The sequence below is a fragment of the Orcinus orca genome, chromosome 15 (genome assembly GCF_937001465.1).
Source record: "Orcinus orca chromosome 15, mOrcOrc1.1, whole genome shotgun sequence".
Classification (NCBI taxonomy): domain Eukaryota; kingdom Metazoa; phylum Chordata; class Mammalia; order Artiodactyla; family Delphinidae; genus Orcinus; species Orcinus orca.
In genome coordinates this window covers 32,003,157-32,030,783 of record NC_064573.1, presented here as the reverse complement: position 1 = coordinate 32,030,783, position 27,627 = coordinate 32,003,157, and the positions used below count along the sequence as shown (strand labels likewise).

General features: G+C 37.6%; 1 long non-coding RNA gene across 1 annotated transcript in view; it reads right to left on the bottom strand.

The window, feature by feature from the left end:
- The window catches only part of LOC125961243 (uncharacterized), a 219,514-nt gene extending 192,496 nt beyond the window's left edge, over positions 1–27,018 (bottom strand). Inside the window, exon 1 of the long non-coding RNA XR_007471673.1 lies at positions 26,925–27,018. This is a non-coding gene — a long non-coding RNA (uncharacterized LOC125961243). The remainder of the gene's footprint in view (positions 1–26,924) is intronic.
- Positions 27,019–27,627: the final 609 nt, after the last annotated feature.

Here is a 27,627-nt window from a genome sequence, read left to right as displayed (position 1 = left end):
TTTCATTCTTCTTTCTTTATTCTGCTCTGCAGCAGTTATCTCCACCATTCTCTGTTCCGGCTCACTTATTCATTCTTCTGCCTCAGTTATTCTGTTGTTGATTCTTTCTAGTGTATTTATTTATTTATTTATTTATTTATTTATTTATTTATTTATTTTTGGCTGTGTTGGGTCTTCACTGCTACACACAGGCTTTCTCTATTTGTGGTGAGCCATGGCTACTCTTCATTGTGGTGTGCAGACTTCTCATTTCAGTGGCTTCTCTTGTTGTAGAGTATGGGCTCTAGGCACACGGGCTTCAGTAGTTTTGGCTCATGGGCTCTAGAGCATAGTCTCAGTAGTTGTCAGGTATGGGCTTAGTTGCTCCATGGCATGTGAGATATTTCTGGACTAGGATTGTACCGATGTCCCCTGCATTGGCAGGCAGACTCTTAACCACTGTGCCACCAGGGAAATCCCCTCTAGTGAGTTTTCAGTTTCATTTTTTCTGCTGTTCATCACTCTTTACTTGTTCTTTAGTACTTCTAGGTCTTTGTTAAACATTTCTTGTATTTTATCGATCTGTGCCTCCATTCTATTTCCCCAATTTTGGAATTTGGTCTTGTGAGTTTTTACCTTGCTCCTTTGTCTGCAATATATGTCTCTGTCTTCTCATTTTGTCTAACTTACTGTGTTTGAGGTCTCCTTTCCACAGGCTTCAGTGTTGTTGTTCTTCTTGCTTCTGCTCTCTGCCCACAGTGAGTGCAATTGGTCCAGTGGTTTATGTAGGCTTACTGGTGGGAAGGACTGGTGCCTGTGCTCTGGAGGGTGGTGCTGGATCTTGTTCCTCTGATGGGCAGGGCCACATCAAGTGGTGTGTTTTGGGGTGTCTGTGAGCTTAGTACAACTTTAGGCAGCCTGTCTGCTAATGGGTGGGTTCGTGTTTGTCTCTTGCTTGTTGTTTGGCATGAGGCCTCCAGCACTGGAGCATGCCAGCAGTTGGGTGGAATTGGGACTTGGAGTCGAGATGGAGACTCCTGGGAGAGCTCTCACAGATTAATGTTCCCTGGGGCTTGGAATTCTCTGGCAGTCCAGTGCCCTAGATTCGGCATTTCCACCCCAGAGGCTCAGACCCAACCTCCCGCTGGGGAACCAAGACCACACAGGACACATGGTACAGCAAAAAAAAAAAAAAAAAGCGGGGGAAGAAAACACACAGATATGCAAAGCCCAAGACAAATAGCAAAGACAAAAACAAAGAAACAGCAATAACAACATTTTTTTAAAAAAGAAAACAAATGAACAGACAAATAACACCCAAGAAAAATGGTAACAGCAAAACCAAACAAGCAAAAATATAAACTAACAAACAAATGCATACAAAAAGGAAACAAAAACAAAGAAAACAAAAAACAAGAGCGCAACTAGTCAAAAAAAACCCAAAAATGATATCAAACAAAGACAAAACTAACAAAAACAAGAAACAAAACCAAAGCAGAATGTAAACTAAGAAAAAGAAAACATAAAACAAACACACAAAACATTTAAAAAATTAAAACCAAAACAGAAGACAGAAAATAAAACCAAAACAACAAAAAGTGAAGTAAAAATAAATAAATAAAAAAGATTAAATTTTTTTTAAAAATTAAAAAAAATAAAGATAATAATAAAAAACATCAACAGAACAAAACATAAAAAGTAATAGTAATAATAGTATTTTTCTGTAGTCTCAGCTGTCAGTGTCCTTGACCCCACCATGAGCCACAGCCAACCTCCACCTCCCCAAGAGACCCTCTGATACCTCTATGTAGGTCCCTGTACCTGTAGTGGGCACTGTGGAGGCAGCTCATACTCTGACCTGGCCCAACTCCCATGTGTACTTGCCCTAATAGCCATGACTACTAAAGCTAGACCTGTCTTAGTTGTGGGAACACTCGTAGTTCATTCAGATATTCCATAGATACAGGGTTTACAAAGTCAATCACAGGGATTTAGCCTGTGGCTTGTGCAGCTGCCTGGAAAGATTTTAATTCCTCTTCCTTAGTACCCCAGCCTTGGGGCTCAGCCGTGGTTTTAGCCTCACCACTGCATGTGGGATACCCACAGTGCTCTTCTCCTGAGGCTGCCCTGGAGCACTCAGGTCTGCCCCAGTGAGGACAGGGCATGGAGGTAGCATGGCTGCCAGGGTTGTGGAAGCCCTAGCAGTGACAGGTGTGCAAGGGGGTCAGTGGCCACGAAAGATTCAGTCTTGTCAGTGAGGAGGTGTGTGGGGAAGCTGAATGCCATGGGCGTGAGAGATCCAGCCCTAGTAGGAGACTTTCCTAGAACTCAGGGACCATAATGAGAGGATCAATGGCAGCTTTTCCTAGTGCCTGCTGAAAGGCATGCAAGGGCCAGCCATGGTGGAGGCCTTTCCTAGTGTTTGGCCACAGGCATGTGAGGGCCAGCCCTATTAGGGGCTTTTCCTAGTGCCTGGAGACAGGCACACGTGTGCCAGCCTCAGCAGGGACCTTTCCTAGTGCCTGATGGCAGGTGCATGAGGGCCATCTCTGGCAGGGCCCTTTCCTAACACCTGGGGGAGAAGGGGCTGGTGCATGGGAAGAGAGAGGGTGCAATGGTGTCTCCACCTCTGTACGTCATTCAACAGTGGTGGCACTTAGCTTCTATGGTAGACCGGATTTCCTCTATAAGCATTCCCAATTGCAGATTTCCTTCCTCCCATTCCCTCAGGCTGTCTCCTTACAGCCAACACCAGTCCTCTCTCTGGGTTTGCTCTCCAATCCCCATGTTCTAGCTCCCAGCACTCATGCACACTGGTGGATGCATGCCCCAGTCTGGGACCCTCAGGGTTGTGGCATGTACTGTCTGTGTAGGTCTCACTCTGTCCTGTCTGCTACAGACTGGCCTTTACATCCTCCTCTGACAGCCTCAGATGCTCCCCTTCTGTCCCAACTGATTTCCCCATTGGTGAGGGAGATTCCTCAGATGTTAACCTCCCCTCTTCCTCAGCTCCCCCTAGGGGCACAGGTCCCATCCTCTTCCTCTCCTCTTCTTTTTTCTTTCATCCTACCCAGTTACTTGTGGATCTTTCCGGTCCTTTCCTGTGTCCAACGTCTTCTGCTCGTGTTCAGTCAGTGCTCCCTGAGAATTGTTCAATCTGTAGATGAATTCTTGATTCATTTGTGAAGAGAGATAAACCCCGTATACTCCTACTTCTCCACCATCTTGAAATCCTTCTACTTTCAGATTTTAATGAGACTAAGTTCTGAATTTTACTATTTGTACCTCAATCCGGTACTTGCCTTTGTGGAAAAATACCAAAGAGATAGGGATAATGATTGAACTTCTTAATGGTCCTGGAGCAGTAGTCAGGTCTCCCATTCTCCCTCTTCCATTTTTCTAAAAAGAACCATCAGGTCCAAGAATGAGTAGCCAAACTCTATAAGTGGCTTCCCCAGAGAAGGGACTCTCTTCTCACATTCTTGCTCAGACTTTGTCCAATCTTCTTCCCATACACACATTGCTTGATTATTGATACTTGCAATTTCATTAGTCAAAACATCTCTATTTTGTTTGTACAAATTATCCACTAAAAGCTGCTCTTAGATACACATGCCTTAATGTAAATGAATTCCTAATGTTTCACAAAAAGCTGGTCTATGAGATAGGGGCTGTGGACACTGACCATCATAAGAATGAGGAGAGGACAGAAACCCATAAAAAACATCAGAGATAAGAGTGATGGAGAGCTGAGAGGCTGTCAATGTCAACAAAGATATGGACTTAATTCACTATTTTGCCAGACATACTCTTCTTTTATTCTAAAATTCAAATTGGGAAATTTCCACCAGAACCACTTGTTCAGTGCTGCTTGTTGAAAAATATATACAGATATTAGTCCATGGCTGTTGCTGGCTAACATGGAGTCAAAGAAGGAAGAAGACAGTGAAGGACACAGTAGGAGATTCATTACAGGATGATATATAGTGTGGCATTTAGATTTTGTTTTTAAATTGGTTTACAATGCTTCATGTTTGTTTTTTCTTTCTTCTTCTTACTTTCACACTTTTTTCCAAATATGCTAACACAGTGTCCACCAGTCTTGATCTCCCTAACTGTTAAGGTAAGTGCATAAGAATCAGAGATTTAAAAAAAAAAAAAGTCTCTAATATATGAAATTTAGGAGCATGTGCCAGAAAAGAAGTGACCAGGTTTTGAATCAGTCTGATATCCCTGCAGCATCCTCAGATTGCCTTCTGTTTCATTCTTAATTCCTTTAACAACCCCCACCTATTTCCCAGTGCCAACTTTTTCCTCATAGTAGCAGAGCCTGGGAGATTATATCCATTAGAAAGGAAAATAAATTTCATCCTTCAACAAAAAGTTGATGCAAGAGCCTGCTATCAAATAAAACTGGCAAAAATGTCTCTCAAGTCACTGATCAGTTAAAAAAATAATTAATAGGTGAAGAGCAAAATACCATTTTCAAATGGAAATATTGAAGAAAGATCACTGGATGTGAGGAGCCAGCATCATAACTGTGCTACTAATTACAACCCTGGTCTTCAGGTAGTCACTTATTGGAGTGGGTAGGGCATGGTCAGGCTCATGTACTCTCATGAAGTAGAAGAAGATAAATGTACTCTAGAGTCTGTTTTCTTTTTTGTATGATTTCATGAGTTTTCATTGGAGAATAGCATTCATTTCTGTGGATTCTACCAACATTCCAAGACCTGGCACCCCTTGTCTCTCGTGTCCTTGCTTGCCTGTTGTGGGATAAATTCTCTGTAACACTCCCTAGCTGTTGCAGTTGGAATTCACTCCAGTAGTAGCTGTTGCTACAAAAATAGTAGCTGCTAACAACTGAAAGAACTATCTCTCATTAAGATATTCATTGTATTGAATTCTTAAATATGATTCTGAGGAATGATTTTTGAGACAGCGATCAACAGTGGAATAATTATTTCTGATCAGAGACCATTTCCCCTTAAATCACATCAGTTCCACTTCCTGCTAAAGCCAATCATGCTTAAATGACTCAGCTAAATTCATCCCTTGCCCCCATTTAACCAGCCTTTATTTCCTCGTTTGTTCATCCAAATATGTTAATGATTACTCAGGCACAGTGTTCCCAGTCATACATGTGCTTGGTATGCAGGAGAGAAGATACAATTCCTATCCTAAGGAAACTGCAGGTTTCTAACAACTAGCCTCTTCTGAAAGTGAAGAGGAAATTTAATATTTTCTGATTTGACCTCTTTGATCCTCCAAGTTGTCAGAAAATCATGTATGGAGGGTGGAGGAAAAAAGAAAATGAAAGGTAACATAGAGTCAACAAAACATTTTTTATTGAGTGTGTAGGTTCACTGGTGACTCATCCTGCCTCTTAACTTGTGAATTAACAGATGGTGACTTTGGTCAAAGACCCAGCTGGAACACTTTCCTTGGCCCTCTGCAAGACTGAGCTTGATCAAATACTGACTTGTATGTCACTATCTAAGTTCAGGGAAGTTCTTGGATTAAGGTGGGCCTTGAAGAGTTAGATTAGCACCAGGCTAAAAGGAGGGCATTCCAAGTGGGCCAGTGGGAACATCACATGTGGAATTCAGTGTTGCACAAATGTGGGAAGAGACATATGGTTAATGAACTATTTCATCTGGAGAATGTAGGACTCTAACCTCTGTGGGGACCAGGCAGATCATATAAATGATTAAAGAGCAGAGGATAAGAACTAGAGGCTAACTGGCCCATACCAGAATTTGAGCTCACCATGGAGGAAGTGTTCTATTGGTCAAGAGAATTTAGAAAGTTGCTTTTTGTCTTTGTATGTGTATAATCTTCCTATTTAAAATGGTGATCATGTAGTTCTGTTTTTAAACCCTTGTGGTGCAAACATAAGACAACTGCTGCATGGATGTTTTCTAAACACTACCAGTTTGTTATTTTGTGTCTTCACAAAGGCATTAAGATTAGACTGACAGACTTTTTAACAGTTTTTTAAAGATGTCTTTCAAGGGGGTTAAAAAATTCCAAGTAGAGAGATAAACTAGAATGATGCTACTTGGAATTTATGTAAAAAACGATAAAACAGAAAACCAGAGAGAAATCCCTGAGAAGAAATTGTTCTATTGAGGAAACATCTGACATTTATTATGGGTGATATTTCCACAATTTACAGTGATTAGCTTTGAGGTAGAAAACAGAGACATATCAGGCTATTAAGATATGTTAAAGGGCTTTTTCTCCCTTTATTTTTCTAAAAAGTGCCAAGTAATTTTATGATGTCCATAACTTGTTTATGCATTTCAGAACATTAACCTCTTGGGAAAAATAACGTTTATTTGGGTGAAGTTGTAAAATGCACATATTGTATCCGAAAACCTAAACGTGACAAGTTGTTTGTATCTTTTTTTTAAATCAAACATTTCTGAAGAAAAATAATTCTCATTTTTATAGCTAGAAACAAGGTATCACAATGAGAATAGTGCTTTTCAATTATGAAAAATGATGCCAAGAATGACTGGAAAAGATAAATTCTCCACACACGCTCACAAAATGTTACAAATTTTATGCCATGTGCATCTATTCTCCTAAGATGGCCTTAAGTTACAAGAAAACATATGTTTTCCCACAGAGGATAGAGTCCAGACTGCTTGAGTTAAATATCAGATTTTGCTTTCTACAAGGTTCCATAGTTATAAATATTCACTATAGTGCCATGAAATCACACCATAAATCTATGTAAACCACCTCCTTTTATATTTATTATTTGGGTGCAGAGGAAAAGCTTAGAATTAGAAGCAGCATCTACCTAGTCTGTTAAGAGGGAAAAGCTTGTAATAATTTTTTTAAGCAAACTCAATTTGGCATATTATATATAGTGGGAATGTATTAACCCAATTATAATAGCCATAACTGGAAGATGTTTCTTACCTGATAAAGAAATTATTTAACTGCTAATTGGTTTATCTATGAATTCACATGGTATAATTATCTTTATTGCAAAGATATCAGACAAATTTAGCTGTATTTATTTTGTCAGTCAAAAATCTCAAAATTTGGGATACTATGGAGATACATAATAAAAGTGTAGGATATGGTTGCTACCCTTAGGACCAGCTTCCCAGTAAAACCTTATTAAAGTAGTTTCCTTGACTACCCAGGTTCTCATTCAAACACCTTGTGTGTCTTTGGGACAGTCTCATTCTTTTCCCAGATTCTCTGCAGGAGAGAACTTATCGCAAGATCACTCATTCATTTCCATTATACAAATTGCTGTCCAAATAGGCTTTCAAATTATCACTATTGACCAAACATTATTCAGTCAATTAGAAAGAAATTAAAATTTTCATTCTGACCAAATTGAGAATTATAACCTGGGAACAGCATCTCAGAAAACCCTGAGAACCAATCCTCCTGTTGGAAGTCAAAGCACAGTTATATGAGTTTTTTGAGATGGGAGTTGTACATTAAATAATGTATCATTGATAGTTTACACAATCCAGATCTAAGCACCATCATGGCCCCTTATCCAAGAAGGAATATTATCTTTTAAGGAGTTGTCTTTTTGGTGCTAGGAGAATGTTGCTTTTTATGTGGATGGAGGAGATTTGGTCAATGCATAATGCAGACACACAGTACACCATTGTGGGGAGAGATGGGGCCAAAGGACAGATAAAATCTTTTATGTTTAAATTCTTCTTGTTTTACCTTAAAATATGAATTTTATTTCACAATATTTATACTTCAGTGTGAGTTTGTCACTCCCATTTTAAGGTATGTTTCTAATTGTGTAATGAAAAGCTTTGGTTTATGGAAATGGAATTTCAGTCATTAAAAAAAAGAAAAAAAGGAGGAGGAAGAATTGCTAAAAGATGGCAGAGTAAAAGAACGTGAGCTCACCCCTTCTTACAAAAACACTAAAATCACAAGTAAATGCTGAGCAACAATCAACAAACAAAATGATAGAACCTACCAAAAAAGATATGCTATAAACAAAAACAAAGAAGAAGCCACAATGAGACAGTAGGAGTGGCACAACTGTGATAAAATTGAATCCCATATTCACTGGATGGGTGACCCACCAACTGGAAAATAATTATATTATATCACAGAAATTCTCCCACAGAAGTGAAAGTCCTGAGCCCCACATCAGGCCTTCCAGCCTGAGGATCTGGCAATAGGAGGAAGAGCCCCCAGAAAATCTGGCTTTGAAAGCCAGTGGGGTTTGATTGAAGGAATTCCACAGGACTGAGGACAACAGAAACTCCACTTTTTGAGGGTTCACACAAGGTCTAGTGTACACCAGGACCCAGAGGAACAAAGCAGTGACTTCATAAGAGACTGGGCCAGACATAGCTGCTAATATTGGAGGTTCTTCTGTGGAGGCAGTGTGGCAGATGTGGCTCACTGTGGGGACAAAGACACTGGCAACAGCAGCACTGGGAAGTAGTCATTGGTGTTAGCCCTCCTGGAGGCTGCCATTTCCCCAAGACCTAGCTCCACCCAACAGCCTGTAGGCTGCAGTACTGGGACAATTCAGGCCAAACAACCAAGAAGGTGAGAACACAGCCCCACTCATCAGCAGACAACTGGTTGAAACTATTTCTGACCATGGCCCTGCCTACCAGAGGGATAGGCTCCACCCGCAACTGAGCAGGAACAAATTCATCCCATCAGGAAGCCTGCACAAGCCTCTTAGACAAATTCATCCACCAGAGGACAGACAGCAGAAGCAAGAAGAACTACAACCATGCAGGCTGTGGAACCAAGACCACAAACACAGAAAGTTAGACAAGATGAGATGGCAGAGGAATATGTCCCAGATGAAGGAACAAAATAAAACCCCAGAAAAACAACTAAGTGAAGAAGAGATAGGCAATCAACCATAAAATGACAGTGAAGATGATCTAAGATCTCTGAAAAAGAATGGAGAAACAGATTGAGAAGATACAAGAAATGTTTAACAAAGACCTAAAAGAATTAAAGATAAACACAGATGAACAATACAATAACTGAAATGAAAAATACACTAGAAGGAATCAATAGCAGAGGAACTGAGGCAGAAGAATGGATAGGTGACCTGGGAGACAGAATGGTGGAAATCACCACTGTGGAACAGAATACACAAAAAAAGAATGAAAAGAAATGAAGACTGTTTAAGAGACCCCTGGGAAAACAAATGCACCAAAATTCACATTATAGGGTCTCAGAAGGAGAAGAGAGAGAGAAAGGACCTGCAAAAATATTTGAAGAGATAATAGCTGAAAACTTCCCTAAAGTGGGAAAGGAAATAGTCACCCAAGCCCAGGAAACACAGAGAGTCCCAGGCAGGATAAAGCCAAGGAGGAACACATCATGATGCATAGTAATAAAAGTGACAAAAATTAAAGACAAAGAAAAAATATTAAAAGCAACAAGAGAAAAGCAACAAATAACATACAAGGGAACTCCCATAAAGTTATCAGCTGATTTCTGAGCAGAAACTCGGCAGCACAGAAGGGGGTGGCAAAATATATTTAAAGTGTTGAAAGGGAAGAAGCTACAAGCAAGAATAGTCTACCCAGCAAAGCTCTCATTCAGATTTGATGGAGAAATCAAAAGCTTTGCAGACAAGCAATAGCTAAGAGAATTCAGCAACACTAGACCAGTTTTGCAACAGATGCTAAAGGAACTTCCCTAAGCAGAAAAGAAAAGGCCACTACTAAAAACAAGAAAATTAGAAATGCTCACATGTAAAGGCAAACATAAAGTAAAGGTAGGAAATCATCTGCACACAAATCAATATCACACCTAGCAATTCTGAGAAGAGTGCACAAATTCAGGATATTGGAAATGCATTTGAAATTAAAAGAGCAGCAAATTAAAACAATCTTCTTTATATATATACTGTTATATCAAATCCTCATGGTAAGAGCAAACTAAAAATCCACAATAGAAACACACACAAAAAAGAAAAAGTAATCCAAACACAACGCTAAAGTGAGTCATCACATCACAAAAGAATAAAAGAGGAAGGGAAGAAAAAAGACTTACAAAAATCTACAATACACACACACACACACACAAAGATCCAAACAAAAAATTAAGTTAGCCATCAATGCATAAGAAAAGAGAACAAAAGAGGAAGGGAAGAAAAAAGACCTACAAAAACAAATCCAAAACAATTAGCAAAATGGTAACAAGAATAAATATATTGATAACCACCTTAAATGTATATGGATTAAATGCTCCAACCAAAAGACATAGACTGGTTGAATGGGTACAAAAACAAGACCTGTATATATGCTGTCTACAACAGACCCACTTCAGATCTAGAGACATATAAAGACTGAAAGTGAGGGGATGGAAAAAGGTATTCCATGCAAAAGAAAATGAAACGAAAGCTGGAGTAACAATACTCATATCAGAAAATGTAGACTTTAAAATAAAGACTGTTACAAAATACAAAGAAGGACACTACATAATGATTGAGGGATCAAACCAAGAAGGTGATATAACAATTGTAAATATATATGCACCCAACATAAGAGCACCTCAATATATAAGGCAGATACTAACAGCCATAAAAGGAGAAATTGACAGTAACACAATAACAGTGGGGGACTTTAACACACCACTTTCATCAATAGACAGATTATACAAAAAGAAAATCAATAAGGATACACAAGCCTTAAATGACACATGACACCAGATGGACTTAATTGATATTTATAGAGCATTCTATCCAAAAGCAGTAGAAAACACATTCTTCTCAAGTGTACATCAAACATTCTCCAGGACTGGCCACATGCTGAGCTGCAAAGTGAACCTCGGTAAATTTAAGAAAATTGAAATCATATCAAGCAAGTTTTCTAACCACAATGTTATGAGATTAAAAATCAACAACAGGGGGCTTCCCTGGTGACGTAGTTGTTGAGAGTCCGCCTGCCGATGCAGGGGACATGGGTTCGTGCCCCAGTCTGGGAAGATCCCACATGCTGCGGAGTGGCTGGGGGCCCATGAGCCATGGCTGCTGAGCCTGCACATATGGAGCCTGTGCTCCACAACAAGAGAGGCCACACAGTGAGAGGCCCACATACTGCAAAAAAAAAAAAAAAAAAAAAAAAAAAAAAAAAATCAACAACAGGAAAAAAGCTGTAAAAAACACTAACACATGGAGGCTAAACAACATACTACTAAACAACCAATGGATCACTGAAGAAATCAAAGAAGAAATCAAAAAATACCTACAGACAAATGAAAATGAAAGCATGACAATCCAAAACCTATGGGATGCAGCAAAAGTAGTTCTAAGAGGGAGGTTTATAGCTATAAAATCTTACCTCAGGAGGCATGAAAAAATCACAAACAACCTAACCATACACTTAAAGCAACTAGAGAAGGAAGAAAAAACAGAACTCAAAGTTAGTAGAAGGAAAGAAATCATAAAAATCAGAGCAGAAATAAATGAAAAAGAGATGAAAAAATCAATATCAAAGATCAATAAAACTAAAAGCTGGTTCCTTGGAAAAATAAACAAATTTGATAAACCTTTAGCCAGACTCATCAAGAAAAGAAAGGAGAGGGCTTAAATCAATAAAATTAGAAATGAAAAAGGAGAAGTTACAACTGACACCACAGAAATACAAAGGATCATGAGACTACTACAAGCAAATATATGCCAATAAAATAGACAACCTGGAAGAAATGGACAAATTCTTAGAATGGTACAATCTCCCAAGGCTGAACCAGGAAGAAGTAGACAATATGAACAGACCAATCACAAGTGCTAACATTGAAACTGTGATTAAAACTCTTAACAAACAAAAGTGCAGGACCAGATGGCTTCACAGGCAAATTCTACAAAACATTTAGAGAAGGGCTAATACATATCCTTCTGACACTGTTCCAAAAATTGCACATGAAGGAATACACCCAGACTCATTCTATGAGCCCACTGTCAACCTGATACCAAAACCAGACAAAGATAAAACAAAAAATGATAATTGAAGGCCAGTGTCACTGATGATCATAGATTCAAAAATCCTTAAAGAAATACTGCAAATCCAAATCCAACAATCATACACCATGATCAAGTGGGATTTACCCCAGGGATGCAAGTATTTTTCAAGATCCTCAGATCAATCGGTGTGATATACCACATCAACAAGTTGAAGAATAAAAACCATATTATCATCTATAGATTCAGAAACAGGCTTTGGCAAAATTCAACATTTATTTATGATACAAACTCTCCAGAAAGTGGGCATAGAGGGAACCTACCTCAACATAATAAAGGTCATATATGACAAACCTACAACTAACAACATACTCAACAGTGAAAAGCTGAAAGCATTTCCTCTGAGATCAGGAACAAGACAAGGATGTCACTCTCACCACTTTTATTCAACATCGTTTTGTAAGTCCCAGTCACAGCAATCAGAGAAGAAAAATTAAAAAAAAAAAGAATCCAAATTGGAAAAGAAGTAAAACTTTCACTGCTGATGATGTGACACTATACATAGAAAATCCTAAGATGTCACCAGAAAACTACCAGAGCTCATCAATGAATTTGATGAAGCTGCAGGATACAAAATTAAAGCACAGAAATCTGTTACATTTCTATACATTAAAAATAAAAGAACAGAAAGAGAAATTAAAGAAACAATCCCATTTACCATTGCATCAAAAAGAATAAAATACTTAGGAATAAACTTACCTAAGGAGCTAAAAGACCTGTACTCTGAAAACTATATGAAGCTGATGAAAGAAATCAAAGATGACACAAACAGATGGAAAGATATACCATGTTTTTGGATTGGAAAAATAAATATTGTCAAAATGACTATATTATCCAAGGCAATCTACAATGGCATTTTTCACAGAACTAGAAAAAAAAATCTTAAAAGTTTTATGGAGAAACAAAAGATCCTGAATAGTCAAAGCAATCTTGAGAAAGAAAAATGGAGCTGGAGGAATCAGGCTCCCTGGCTTCAGACTATACTGCAAAGGTAGAGTCATCAAAACAATATGGTACTGGCACAAAAACAGAAGCATAGATCAATGGAACAGGATAGAAAGCCCAGAAATAAACCCACACACCCCTAGTCAATTAATGTATGACAAAGGAGGCAAGACTATACAATAGAGGAAAGACAGTCTCTTTAATAAATAGTGCTGGGAAAACCGGGCAACTACATGTCAAAAAATGAAATCACAACATTCTTTAGCAACATACACAAAAATAAACTCAGAATGAATTAAAGACCTAAACATAAGACTGGATACTATAAAAATCTTAGAGGAAAACAAAGTGAGAACACTCTTTGACATAAATCACAGCAAAATCGTTTTTGATCTGTCTTCCAGAATAATAAAAATAATAACAAAAATAAAAGATGGGACCTAATAAAACTCAAAAGCTTTTGCACATCAAAGGAAACCATAAACAAAACAAAAAGACAACCCACAGAATGGGAGAAAATATTTGCAAATGATGGGATCAACAAGGGATTTGTCTCCAAAATTTACAAACAGCCCATGTGGCTCAATATTAAAAAGACAATCAACCCAATCCAAAAATGGGCAAAAGACCTAAATAGATATTTCTCCAAAGAAGACATACCGATGGCCAAGAGAGACATGGAAAGATGCTCAGCATAGCTAACCATTAGAGAAATGCAAATCAAAACTACAATGAGATATCATCTCACACCAGTCAGGATGACCATCATCAAAAATAATCTATAAACAATAAATGCTGGAGAGGGTATGGAGAAAAGGGAACCCTCCTACACTGTTGATGGGAGTATAAATTGGTACAGCCACTATGGAGGACAGTATGGATGTTCCTTAAGAAACTAAAAACAGAGCTACCTTATGATACAGCAATCCTAATCCTGGGCATATATCCAGAGAAAAACATGTTTTGAAACTATATATGTACCACAATATTCATTGCATAGCTGTTTACAACAGCCAAGACATGGAGGCAACCTAAATGTCTATTGATAGATGAATTGAATTGATAAAGAAGATGTGGTACAGTGGAATATTATTCAGCCATTAAAAAGAATGAAATGGGCCTTCCCTGGTGGCGCAGTGGTTGGGGGTCCGCCTGCCGATGCAGGGGTCGCGGGTTCATGCCCCAGTGCGGGAGGATCCCACATGCCGTGGAGTGGCTGTGCCCGTGGGCCATGGCCACTGAGCCTGCATGTCCGGAGCCTGTTGCTCCATGGCAGGAGGGGCCACAATGGTGGGAGGCCCGTGTACAGCAAAAAAACAAACAAACAAAAAAAAACAAACAAACAAAAAAAAAGAATGAAATGATGTCATTTGCAGTGTCATGGATGGACCTGGAGATTATCATACTAAGTGAAGAAAGTCATACAGAGAAAGAGAAATATCATATGATATTGATTATATGAGAAATCTTAAAAAAAAAAAAAAGATACAATTGAACTTACTTACACAACCGGAACAGACTCACAGACTTAGCAAATGAACTTATGGTTACCAGGGTGGAGGGGTTAGAGGTAGGGACAGATTGGGAATTTGAGATTGACATGCACTATACTTAACACTATATTGACACTACTATATTTAAAATAGATAACCAACAAGGTCCTATGTGTAGCAGTTATTATATTTTGTAATAACTTAAATGGGAAAAGAATTTGAAAAATAATAGATGCACGTATATGTATAACTGAATTACTCTGCTGAACGCCTGAAACTAATACAACATTTTAATCAACTATGCTCCAATATAAAATACAAATTAAAATAATAACATAATAAAATAAAAATAAAGAGGAAGATAATATATTGGGGGTAAAAATAATACTTTTCAAAGTCCCCTAAAACCACTAAAAAATGTAGCTATTATATTATTATCATGTCATCCCCACTTGTCCTCAAGGAGCATGCAATTTAGAGATATGATTGATGTATGTAAAATAATTTTCAAACCAATTAATACATAATTAATTGTTGACTCTGTTGGGGAGGAAGAAAACTTTGGAAGGTTCTTCTGGCTGGTCTAAATATTAAATTGACATGAGAGAGATTAACAGGAAAAAATCAAGCAAAAATTTAATAACAAGTAAACATGGCAGAGACCCTAAAAAGCTGAGTAACTCAACAAAATGGCTGAAGTCCTTGCTTTCAGTACCATCTTCATCTAAAGACAAAGGGGTATAGGGGTTTGGGATGTCAAAGGGGAGAAGGAAAATTGATATGGAAATAGAAAAGCAAATATTTTGTAAATAAATGTTTGCTGGGTCATTCAGAGACAATAGGACACAGAAAGGAATTTTAGCAAACAGACTTTGCTATGTTCCTCTCTGTTCACCACACTTAGTTCATACTGCAGTTATCTACGGTGATAGTTCTACTCTTGGAATAGGCCCTCTATTTAAATTATTCAGGCAGTTTAGACAGAGGTCAGAGTTTCTTCCTGAGTCTTTCTTTGGGCCTTGATCATTTTCACCTCAAAATAATCTCCATGCCAGAGACACATGAATATTGAATATGCTTTGGACCAATTTTGTTTCCATTCTTTCTAACCCCTTATGTACCAAGTCCTTCAGGCTCCCTCAGTTTTCTCTGAAATATCTGTATTGTCTTTGAATTTAGAAGCTGTTAGAATCAGATCTAAGAAGCCATGACCATGTCTCACTTAGGCAGCTGTAAATGAATTCCATTAATTTATTAGTGAATCCTTGCACATTTCACTAAGCAAGTTCCAATCAATTTGAGAATGTTCTTCCAGGAAAAAAATGTCCAGACACTAAAACAGACATCTGGAGGATATGTTAACTTTATTTTATTAAGTGACTTCACATGTCTTTTATACCATTATTTTAGCGTGGGATTTGCAAAACTAAATCCTTCAAGTAGCAAGTGTATCTATATTTTCAGGTGTCATCAACAGTTAGGACAGCCACTGGAATCTTTTAAGAACACAAATGAAGAAGACTGAGTTGCTTTTTCCTAGGAGTGAAGCAGGTTTTATATTGTATTTCAAGATATTTTAACTCTGTTGTTTCTCAAGAATGTTTTGTCCCTGCCTTGCATTCTGTGTATACAAACATGAATATGTGAGACTGTATCTCTGACACTTCAACCCCACCCCATCTCTTTCTGTCTCTGTTTCTCTTAGTTGAAGAGAACTCCCATGTTTCTCATGTTAATAAATAAGACAAGCTGTTAGTCTTTATCTAATTACTAAACAAATGTTGCTTAAAGTAACAATAATTGGAACTATACACCTTTAAATATATTAACTAAAATGGAAAAATATTTTTCTATTTTTTGTGCATTTTATTATTTTTTTATACATCTTTATTGGAGTATAGTTGATTTACAATGTTGTTTTAGTTTCTGCTGTACAAAAAAGTGAATCAGCTATCCTGACACCATACAAAAAATAAACTCAAAATGGATTTAAGACCTAAATGTAAGGCCAGAAACTATCAAACTCTTACAGCATAACATAGGCAGAACACTCTATGACATAAATCATAGCAAGATCCTTTTTGACCCACCTCCTAGAGAAATGGAAATAAAAACAAAAATAAACAAATGGGACCTAATGAAACTTCAAAGCTTTTGCACAGCAAAGGAAACCATAAACAAGACAAAAAGACAAACCTCAGAATGGGAGAAAATATTTGCAAGTGAAGCAACTGACAAAGGATTAATCTCCAAAATATACAAGCAGCTCATGTAGCTCAATATTGAAAAATCATTTTTTCTTGTTAAAATTTAGTTTTTTTGAAAATTTGACCAAAAAATTAGGTGAAGTAAAAACAACAAAGGAACTCAACATAAGACAATATATCTTTAAGACTGAATCAACTCTTCTTTGTAAAATTTAATCATGAGCATTTTATGCTCATGAGTTTAAATAATTTAATTTAATTATCAGATTATTTAATTAAATTTAATTATTTAGAAATTTAAATAATAAAAGCAGTTTGTTCTGTAGGAAATTAATAACTGAAACCCATAAACTCAATTTAATTCTGTTTGGAAAATACTCAAGGAAATTTCATTAATATTAGTAAAATTTACATGAAAATATCTTTACAACATCCTTAGAGTCAAAATATGAGCCCCGGTAGAGTGGATACCCTTAAATCCAACTTGAGATGGATTACAGATTTAAACATAACAGGCAAATAAATAAAGCTTTTATAAGAGAACTTAGGAAAAATATCATCAAGACCTCATAGTAGGTAAAAATTCTTAAACAGAATAGAAAAAGTCCTAATTATAGGAATTAAAAAAAAATATGTTCATCAAAAAATATCTCTAAGAGTGAAAAAGCAGTCCAATAGGAGAGGAAGAAGATCATTGAAAAGAATATGTTCAACAAAGGATTCATAACCAGAATATAGAAAGAATTTCTAACCATCAGTTTGAAAACTCAACCCAATGTAGAAATGAACAAAAGTCTTAAACAGGCACCTAATAAAAGAGGATATCCAAGTGGCTGATAAACATGTAAAAATTAATCACAGGGAAATAAAAATTAAAACCATAATGCAATTTACCAGAACTCAGCACAATAATTAAAGTGAAATGTAGAGACAATATCAAACTGCTGACATGGATATGGAGTAACAATCTCTCATGCATTGCTGGTATAAGAGTAAATTGATACAACTGTTTTGGAAAATAGTTTAGAATATCTACTAAAGCTGAACATATGCACACCTTCTGACCCAACAAGTCTACTTGCATACCCAAAAGAATGAGCTTCTATCTATCAAAAGATATGTGAGAGGGAGGGCTGCCCTGGTGGCACAGTGGTTGAGAGTCTGCCTGCCAATGCAGGGGACACGGGTTCATGCCCCAGTCTGGGAAGATCCCACATGCCGCGGAGCGGCTGGGCCCATGAGCCATGGCCGCTGAGCCTGTACGTCCAGAGCCTGTGCTCTGCAATGGGAGAGGCCACAACAGTGAGAGGCCCGCATACCACAAAAAAAAAAAAAAAAAAAAAAAAAAAAATTCCTGGGAAATAAAAATCTGGAAAAAAAAGAAAAAAGATATGTGAGAGAATTATTGACAATGACACTATTTATAATTACTTCAGAATGAAAACTACCCAAAAGACTATCAAGAATTAGAATGGGGCTTCCCTGGTGGCGCAGTGGTTGAGAGTCTGCCTGCTGATGCAGGGGACACAGGTTCGTGCCCCGGTCTGGGAAGATCCCACATGCCGCGGAGGGGCTGGGTCCGTGAGCCATGGCCGTTGAGCCTGCGCATCTGGAGCCTGTGCTCGGCAACGGGAGAGGCCACAACAGCCCACGCACTGCAAAAAAAAAAAAAAAGAATTAGAATGGATAAATATATTATCATATATTCACAAACAGCATACTATATAACAACTAAAATGGATGAGCTCTGAATACATGAAACATTGTGGATGAACCTCACAGGCATATTATTGAGTGAAAGTAATTCTATAGGATTAGAAGTTAGGATAGTGGCAAAGTTAATCTATAGGATTAGAATTTAGGTTAGTGGTTTCCCTTAGTCTTGGTAGTGATCAGGAGACATGGACATGGAGGTGCCTTCCACAGTCTGACATGTTCTGTTTCTTGATCTGTGTGACAATTACATGTGTGTTCACTTTCTTGAAAAGTATATGAGAATGATTTCTATACTTTTCTTGGAAATTGAGTATGATTTGAGTACTTTTCTTGTATTCATGCTATATCTCTAAAGTGGAAAACAAAACAAAACGTACTGAAATTAATATATTTTAAATGTCCCCTCACTCTACCCTCCAATATCTGTCCTAGGAGAAAATAAGAATAAATATCTATAATCCCTGAAAAAGAAACATTCTATAACAATTCCTCTCCCTTGCCAATTAAGGTAGATGCCTGGAGTCTATAATGGGAAGTACATTAAGTTGAACTTATTTTTCTACTAAAGAAGGAAAATGTTAGGGAGAAGCGTCTGTGAAAAATTTCTGACATCTTCCCAAAAGAAGAAGTGCCCTGGAGAATGTGTGTCCTGTAAGAAGACCTCTTTTATTGTCATGGCAAGGAGAAAGGGGTGAGTGAGGAACTCCAGAAAGACAGTTGCAATACTCCCTAAAGCTAGAAGTCATTGAACCATTGCAAGGCCAGGAAAGGGGTAAGAGGAAGAGATGTACAAAGAAAATTTCCTGTGGTAAACTTTGAATAGTTAAAATATGATGAAAAGGGATCTAATATCCTTGGGTGGAGAGCTGCAAAACTGCAAAAAGTTATGAAGAAGGTTGTAGTGAACCACTCCTAACTGTCCACTGAAGACAATTTCCAATGGCCATAAAGTCAAACTGTATATTCTAAAATATTTACATCTGAAAATAAGGATTTATAAATTATGTGAAGCATATACATGAGCACCCAATCATATTCTTAAAGTATAACTTTCCCATTTGTTTGTAGAATGACTTGGTCTCCAAGATTTGCTTTTTACAGTGGTTGGCACATGAGAGCCTTTGTATAGCATCCTGAGAATCCAGGGTTTTGGCCACGTAGGAATCTTACCATGATGCATAGTACTTTCTGAAAAAAGAAACTATCAGAACAAGTGAGTTCTTGATAGAGAGTTTTCCATAGGAACCTAATCATATATTTTTTTAATGACTAGAATGCAAAAACAATATTGAAACACTTGATATAGTCCATTTTCATTTATTGACAGTATCTCATTCTCTTCTAAATTCCTCCTTCCCTTTTGTGATCTCACTAACCTAAGACAGTTCTAATGCCTACTGAGTGGAAAATTGAGACAATTATTCAGATAATTTAGGCTAAAATAATAGCATACAGCATAGTTGACTGATTGTATTATTTTTTACAATATTGATTTTATTGATAATAATAAATAACTGAATAACTTTAATAACTGTTCACTTGATCTTGAAATTCACACACAAAGACAGCTTCCAGTGATTATCAAACAAAAGATGAAATTTTCAAGTCTTTTTGGAGCATTCAATTTCTTTTTGTCCTATAACATGACAGTGAGGCTTTATTTTCATGACCCTGTCAATCACTGCATTCAGAGGCAGGCTGAAATTTTTCTTGAAGCTCTTGCCCTTTCTAGACAATGAGGAATTACTTGACCTGAGCCTGATCAATGTTGTATCAGAAGAGATATTTGTGAAAACTAATGATAACCTCAGGTGTGCTTCAACATTTACATTTCCTACTAAATTAATACATCCTCCTGAAAAAGCTGGATATGTGCATATTTAGATAATTTTTATTAGCTAATGAATTAGAATACAGTGAAAGTGAACACCTTCCAAATCACTAGTTTACATACTCAATTAAAACTCTGTAACTTTCATTTAATATGCAAAATAATGATCTTGCGATTTGGGGATTAGAGGACTTTTGTTAGGGAGCTAGAAAATACTGATATCATGAGCTTCTTTTACAGATTTTGTGAATCATATATATGGAAACAGTTGTTCTATATGTTTTAAAGGTTTGGGACAGAGAAAGAGGGGCCCAGGCTTTGGGAAAAGTGACAATTTTTCAAATCTCCTCCACTTATATGTTAACTTTAGTCTCCAAAAAAAAAAAAAAAAACAAAACCCTGAAAATGAGGTCCTGTCTCCTTGATCAGGAGATAAAAAGTTCTCCAGGAGTTATAGATGGGGACATGTGTCAGAGACCACATTATAAGTTGGGGATAATGAACCCCTGTGTTTTGCCAGAACTTCTCACTTAAGAAGAAATGTGTCTGTACTTGTTCAAACCTTTCTTGGTATTTTTTAATGCTTTAAAGTATATTCAGTGTATTTAAACACATGTTTTTAATTCCTCATTGCTGTTCCATGAGTTAGGAAGGTTAGCTTACAAACTTCATTTTTAAGTGGAAATACTGAGTTCCAAGTGACCTGAGGGCTCAAGACTCTGTGTCCAAAGTCACACGGAGTAGAAATGGTAACTCTTGACTAGGTACTGCCTGAGTCTCCTTGGGCCTGCTGTCTGATGTCTTAACAAAATGCCAAAGTGTGACTCACTCCATGTAGTCACGTGTGGCATTATATGAAGGAAAGAAAAACAATGAGTCTGGAAGTGGCGAGGCCTTGCTTATTCTGTACTCACCATTTCAGAGTCAAGGGCACATCTCATATATTTTCTTTCTCAACTATGGTTATGGATATTGATATGAAATGGTTTTGTGGTGGTGGTGGTTGTGTTTTTAAAGTCATGTTCCTTTGTGGCCTATAAAATATGCAGAAACATATATTTTTGATATATACAGATAATAATACAACTTACATGTGTCATGTTATCTTTATCCTTGTGATTACTTGACTGGATGAATTAGAAATTCAATAAACCAGATTAAGAAAAATTAATTGTCAAAATATATTTGTTTAGCACCTGGTTCTGTGTTACATACTGTGCAAGATACAGAAAAATCTGAAATATGGTTCCAATCCTGGTACTGACCATATTTTATGAGGTGAGATATTCATGCATGAAACCAAGAACAAATGAAATTCCAAAATACTTTGTTGACAGTAAGGATGAAGTGAGAAATCAGTATGATAAGAACCACTATCAGATAGAGGCTAAATGCAGGAGCCCTGGAGCTGGACTGTCCAGATTCAAACCCTAGTTCCACCAGTCACTAGCTCTGTGGCCTCACTTTTAGCCTCCCTTTACCTCAGTTTTCTTATGTGCCAAATAGAGATAATAATGTCAGCTATTAGAGCAACTGTGAAGATTAAATTAATTAAAATATATAATAGAGAAATCAAGATGGCAGAGGAGTTGGAAGACGTGGAGTTCATCTCCCTCTACAAATGCATCAAGAATACATCTACAGATGGAAAAACTTTCACAGAACACCAGCTGAACAGTAGCAGAAGACCTCAGACACCAGAAAGGACAAAAAAGATCCCCACATAACCAGGTAGGATAAAAGAAAGAAGGGAAAAAGAAGAAGAGAAGAGGTGGGATGGGATCTGTGCACCTGGGAGGGGAGCTGAAGCAGAGGAGATGATCCCACATCTGGGGAAGCTCCCTCACTGACAGGGAAATCAGTAGAGACAGAAGGGGAGTATCAGAGGAGGGCTAAATGACTGGCCTTTGGCAGACAGAACAGAGTGAGACCTACACAGACAGTCCATGCCACAGCCCTGCATGCCCCAGACTGGGACATGTGTCCACTGGTGCACATGGGCTGAGAGCTGGAACGTGGGGATTGGAGAGCAAGCCCTGGGGAGGACAGCTGTTGGCTGTGAGGTGACAGCCTGAGGGGTTGGGAGGGAGGTAATCCACAATGAGGAATTCTTGTGGAGGAAACCCAGACTGCCATAGAAGAAAGGCACCACTGTTGAGTGATATGCAGGTGGTGGAGCTGTCATTGCAGACTCTCTCTCCCCACACGTTGGTCTCCTGTCCCACCAGGCATTAAGAAAAGCCCCTACCAGAGCTGACCTTCTTGTGCCTGCCACGAGGCACTAGGAGAAGCCCCCACCAGGGCTGACCTTCTCACACCAACCACCAGGTGATAGGAAAGGCTCCCACTAGGGCTGCATTGCTCACAGTTTTCCATGCACCTGTCACCACCAGGGCCCTAACGACCCCAGCAGCTGTGCCACCTCCACACCCTGTCCTCACGGGGACAGATTCAAGTGCTCTGGGGCAGCCTCGAGAGCACACTCCTGTGCATGGCCCACACACAAAGGTGGGGAGAAAACCACAGCTGAGCACCAGAGGTGGGGCAACTAAGGAAGAGGAAAAAAAATCTTTCTGTACACAGACGACAGATTAACCCCCCACAATTGGCTTGGTAAACCTGCATCTATGGAATATCTGAATGGACAACGAGTATTCCCACAACTGAAACTGGTCTAGTTCTAGTAGCTATGGACTTTCAGGACTAGTACAAATGGGAATTGGGCCAGGTCAGAGTCTGAGCTGCCCCCACTGTTCCCACAGCAGGTACAGAGAACCTACATAGATGTATTAGAGGGCCTCCTGGGGAGATGGAGGTTGGCTGTGACTCTTAGTGGGAGCAAGAACACAGACAGCTGACACTCTAGGAAAATAATTATTACTATTTTTTAATGTGTTGTTTTGTTCTATTGTTGTGTTTTTTTAAATTTGTTGTTACTTTTATTTTCATTTAGTTTTTTAAATTTTTTAATATATTTTTATTTGTTATATTTCTATTTCTACTTTACTTTTTTTGTTCTGTATTCTTCCTTGTTTTCTTTCTTTGTTCTAATTTGTTTTTATATTTTATTTTGTTCTATTTGTTCTTATCTTTTTTTTTTGTCATTTTTCTATTGCTTTTTTTTTGTGTGTGGGGGGGTATGCGGGCCTCTCACTGTTGTGGCCTCTCCCTCTGAGGAGCAGAGGCTCTGGATGCACAGGCTTAGCGGCCATGGCTCACAGGACCAACCACTCTGTGGCATGTGAGATCTTCCCGAACCGGGGCACGAACCCACGTCCCCTGCATCAGCAGGCAGACTCTCAACCACTGCGCCACCAGGGAAGCCCTCTATTGCTTCTCTGTTTGTTTTGTTTCCTTCATTTTTTCATTCAGTTTGCATTCTGCTATTTTTAAAATTTATTTTTCATTTTTGTAAATTTTGTGGTCAATTATTTGATTTCATTTGGGATTCTTTTGATTGGTGGTTCTCTTGTTTTTCGTTTTCTCTATTTTTGGTTTTTATTTTGTACGTGAGTGTTTTTCCTTCTTGTTGTTTTTTTGTTTTTTATTTTGTTTGGTTTCGCTTTTATCACATGTCTGGAGTTATGTATGTCCGTTTGTTTGTTTTTATTTTATTTTATTTTTTTTAACATCTTTATTGGAGTATAATTGCTTTACAATGGTGTGTTAGTTTCTGCTTTATAACAAAGTGAATCAGCTATACATATACATATGTTTCCATATCTCTTCCCTCTTGTGTCTCCCTCACTCCCACCCTCCTTATTCCACCCCTACAGGCGGTCACAAAGCACCAAGCTGATCTCTCTGTGCTATGTGGCTGCTTCCCGCTAGCTATCTACCTTACATTTGGTAGTGTATATATGTCCATGTCTCTCTCTCACTTTGTCACAGCTGACCCTTCCCCCTCCCCATATCCTCAAGTCTGTTCTCTAGTAGGTCTCTGTTTTTATTCCTGTCTTACCCCTGGTTCTTCATGACATTTTTTTTTCTTAAATTCCATATATATGTGTTAGTATATGGTATTTGTCTTTCCCTTTGTGACTTACTTCACTCTGTATGACAGACTCTAGGTCTATCCACCTCATTACAAATAGTTCAATTTTGTTTCTTTATAAGGCTGAGTAATATTCCATTGTATATATGGGCTACATCTTCTTTATCCATTCATCCAATTATGGACGCATAGGTTGTCTCCATCTCGAGGCTATTGTAAATACAGCTGCAATGAACATTTTGGTACATGACTCTTTTTGAATTATGGTTTTCTCAGGATATATGCTCAGTAGTGGGATTGCTGGGTCATATGGTAGTTCTATTTGTAGTTCTTTGAGGAACCTCCATACTGTTCTCCATAGTGGCTTAACGAATTCACATTCCCACCAGCAGTGCAAGAGTGTTCCCTTTTCTCCAAACCCTCTCCAGCATTTATTATTTCTAGATTTTTTGATGAGGGCCACTCTGACTGGTGTGAGATGATATCTCATTGTAGTTTTGATTTGCATTTCTCTAGCGATTAATGATGTTGAGCATTCTTTCATGTGTTTGTTGTCAGTCTGTATATCTTCTTTGGAGAAATGTCTATTTAAGTCTTCTGTCCATTTTTGGATTGGGTTGTTTGTTTTTTTGTTATTGAGCTGCATGAGCTGCTTCTAATTTTGGAAATTAATCCTTTGTCAGTTGCTTCATTGGCAAATATTTTGTCCCATTCTGAGGGTTGTCTTTTAGTCTTGTTTATGGTTTCCTTTGCTGTGCAAAAGCTTTGAAGTTTCATTAAGTTCCATTTGTTTATTTTTGTTTTTATTTCCATTTCTCTAGGAGGTGGGTCAAAAAGGATCTTGCTGTGATTTATGTCATAGAATGTTCTGCCTATGTTTTCCTCTAAGAGTTTGATAGTTTCTGGCCTTACATTTAGGTATTAAATCCATTTTGAGCTTATTTTTGTGTATGGTGTTAGGGAGTGATCTAATCTCATACTTTTACATGTACCTGTCCACTTTTCCCAGCAGTACTTATTGAAGAGACTGTCCTTCACTGTACATTCCTGCCTCCTTTATCAAATATAACGTGACCATATGTGTGTGGGTTTATCTCTGGGATTTGTATCCTATTCCATTGATCTGTCTTTCTGCTTTTGTGACAGTACCATACTGTCTTGATTACTGTAGCTTTGTAGTATAGTCTGAAGTCAGGGAGCCAGATTTCTCCAGCTCCGTTTTTTGTTCTCAAGATTGCTTTTGCTATTCGGGGTCTTTTGTGTTTCCATACAAATTGTGAATTTTTTTGTTCTAGTTCTGTGAAAAATTCCAGTGGTAATTTGATAGGGATTGCATTGAATCTATAGGTTGCTTTGGGTAGTAGAGTCATTTTCACAATGTTGATTCTTCCAATCCAAGAACATGGTATATCTCTCCATCTATTTGTATCATCTTTAATTTCTTGCATCAGTGTCTTATAATTTTCTGCATACAGGTCTTTTGTCTCCTTAGGTAGGTTTATTCCTAGATATTTTCTTCTTTTAGTTGCAGTGGTGAATGGGAGTGTTTTCTTAATTTCATTTTCAGATTTTTCATCATAATTGTAGAGGAATGCCAGAGATTTCTGTGCATTAATTTTGTATCCTGCTACTTCCCCAAATTCATTGCTTAGCTCTAGTAGTTTTCTGGTAGTATCTTTAGGATTCTCTATGTATGGTATCATGTCATCTGCAAACAGTGACAGCTTTACTTCTTCTTTTCCAATTTGGATTCCTTTTATTTCCTTTTCTTCTCTGATTGCTGTGGCTAAAACTTCCAAAACTATGTTGAATAAGAGTGGTGACAGTGGGCAACACTGTCTTGTTCCTGATCTTAGTGGAAATGCTTTCAGGTTTTAACCATTGTGGATGATGTTGGCTGTGGACTTGTCATATATGACCTTTATTATGTTGAGGAAAGTTCCCTCTATGCCTACTTTCTGCAGGGTTTTTTTTTTTATCATAAATGGGTGTTCAAATTTGTCAAAAGCTTTCTCAGCATCTATTGAGATGATCATATGGTTTTTCTCCTTCAATTTATTAATATGGTTTATCACACTGATTGATTTGGGTATATTGAAGAATCCTTGCATTCCTGGAGTAAACCCTCCTTGATCATGGTGTATGATCCTTTTAATGTGCTGTTGGATTCTGTTTGCTAGTATTTTGTTTAGGATTTTTACATGTATGTTCATCAGTGATATTGGCCTGTAGTTTTCTTTCTCTGTGACATACTTGTCTGGTTTTGATTTCAAGGTGATGGTGACCTCGTAGAATGAATTTGGGAGTGTTCCCCCCTCTGATATAATTTAGAAGAATTTGAGAAGGATAGGTGTTAGCTCTTCTCTAAATGTTTGATAGAATTTGCCTGTGAAGCCATCTGGTCCTGGGCTTTTGTTTGTTGGAAGATTTTTAAACACAGTTTCAATTTCAGTGCTTGTGATTGGTCTGTTCATATTTTCTACTTCTTCCTGATTCAGTCTTTTCAGGTTTTGCATTTCTAAGAAGTTTTTCATTTCTTCCAGGTTGTTCATTTTATTGTCATAGAGATGCTTGTAGTAATCTCTCATGGTCTTTTTTATTTCTGCAGTGTCAGTTGTTACTTCTCCTTTTCATTTCTAATTTTATTGATTTGAGTCTTCTCTCTTTTTTTCTTGATGAGTCTGGCCAATGGTTTATCTATTTTGTTTATCTTCCCAAAGAACCAACTTTTAGTTTTATTGATCTTTGCTTTCATTACCTTCATTTCTTTTTCATTTATTTCTGATCTGATTTTTACGATTTCTTTCCTTCTGCTAACTTTGGGGATTTTTTTGTTCTTCTTTCTCTAATTCCTTTAGGTGCAAGGTTAATTTGTTTACTCGAGATGTTTCCTGTTTCTTAACATGAGCTTGTATTGCTATAAACTTACCTCTTAGAACTGCTTTTGCTGCATCCCATAGGTTTTGGCTCATCGTGTCTCCATTGTCATTTGTTTCTATGTATTTTTTTATTTCCTCTTTGATTTCTTCAGTGATCACTTCGTTATTAAGTAGTGTATTGTTTAGCCTCCATGTGTTTGTATATTTTACAGATCTTTTCCTGTAATTGATATCTAGTCTCATAGCATTGTGGTCAGAAAAGATACTTGATACAATTTCAATTTTCTTAAATTTACCAAGGTTTGATTTGTGACCCAAGATATGATCTACCCTGGAGGATGTTCCATGAGCACTTGAGGAAAATGTGTATTCTGTTGTTTTTGGATGGAGTGTCCTATAAATATCAATTAAGTCCATCTTCTTTAATGTATCATTTAAAGCTTGTGTTTCCTTATTTATTTTCATTTTGGATGATCTGTCCATTGGTGAAAGTGGGGTGTTAAAGTACACTACTATGAATGTGTTACTGTCGATTTCCCCTTTTATGGCTGTTAGTATTTGCCTTATGTATTGAGGTGCTCC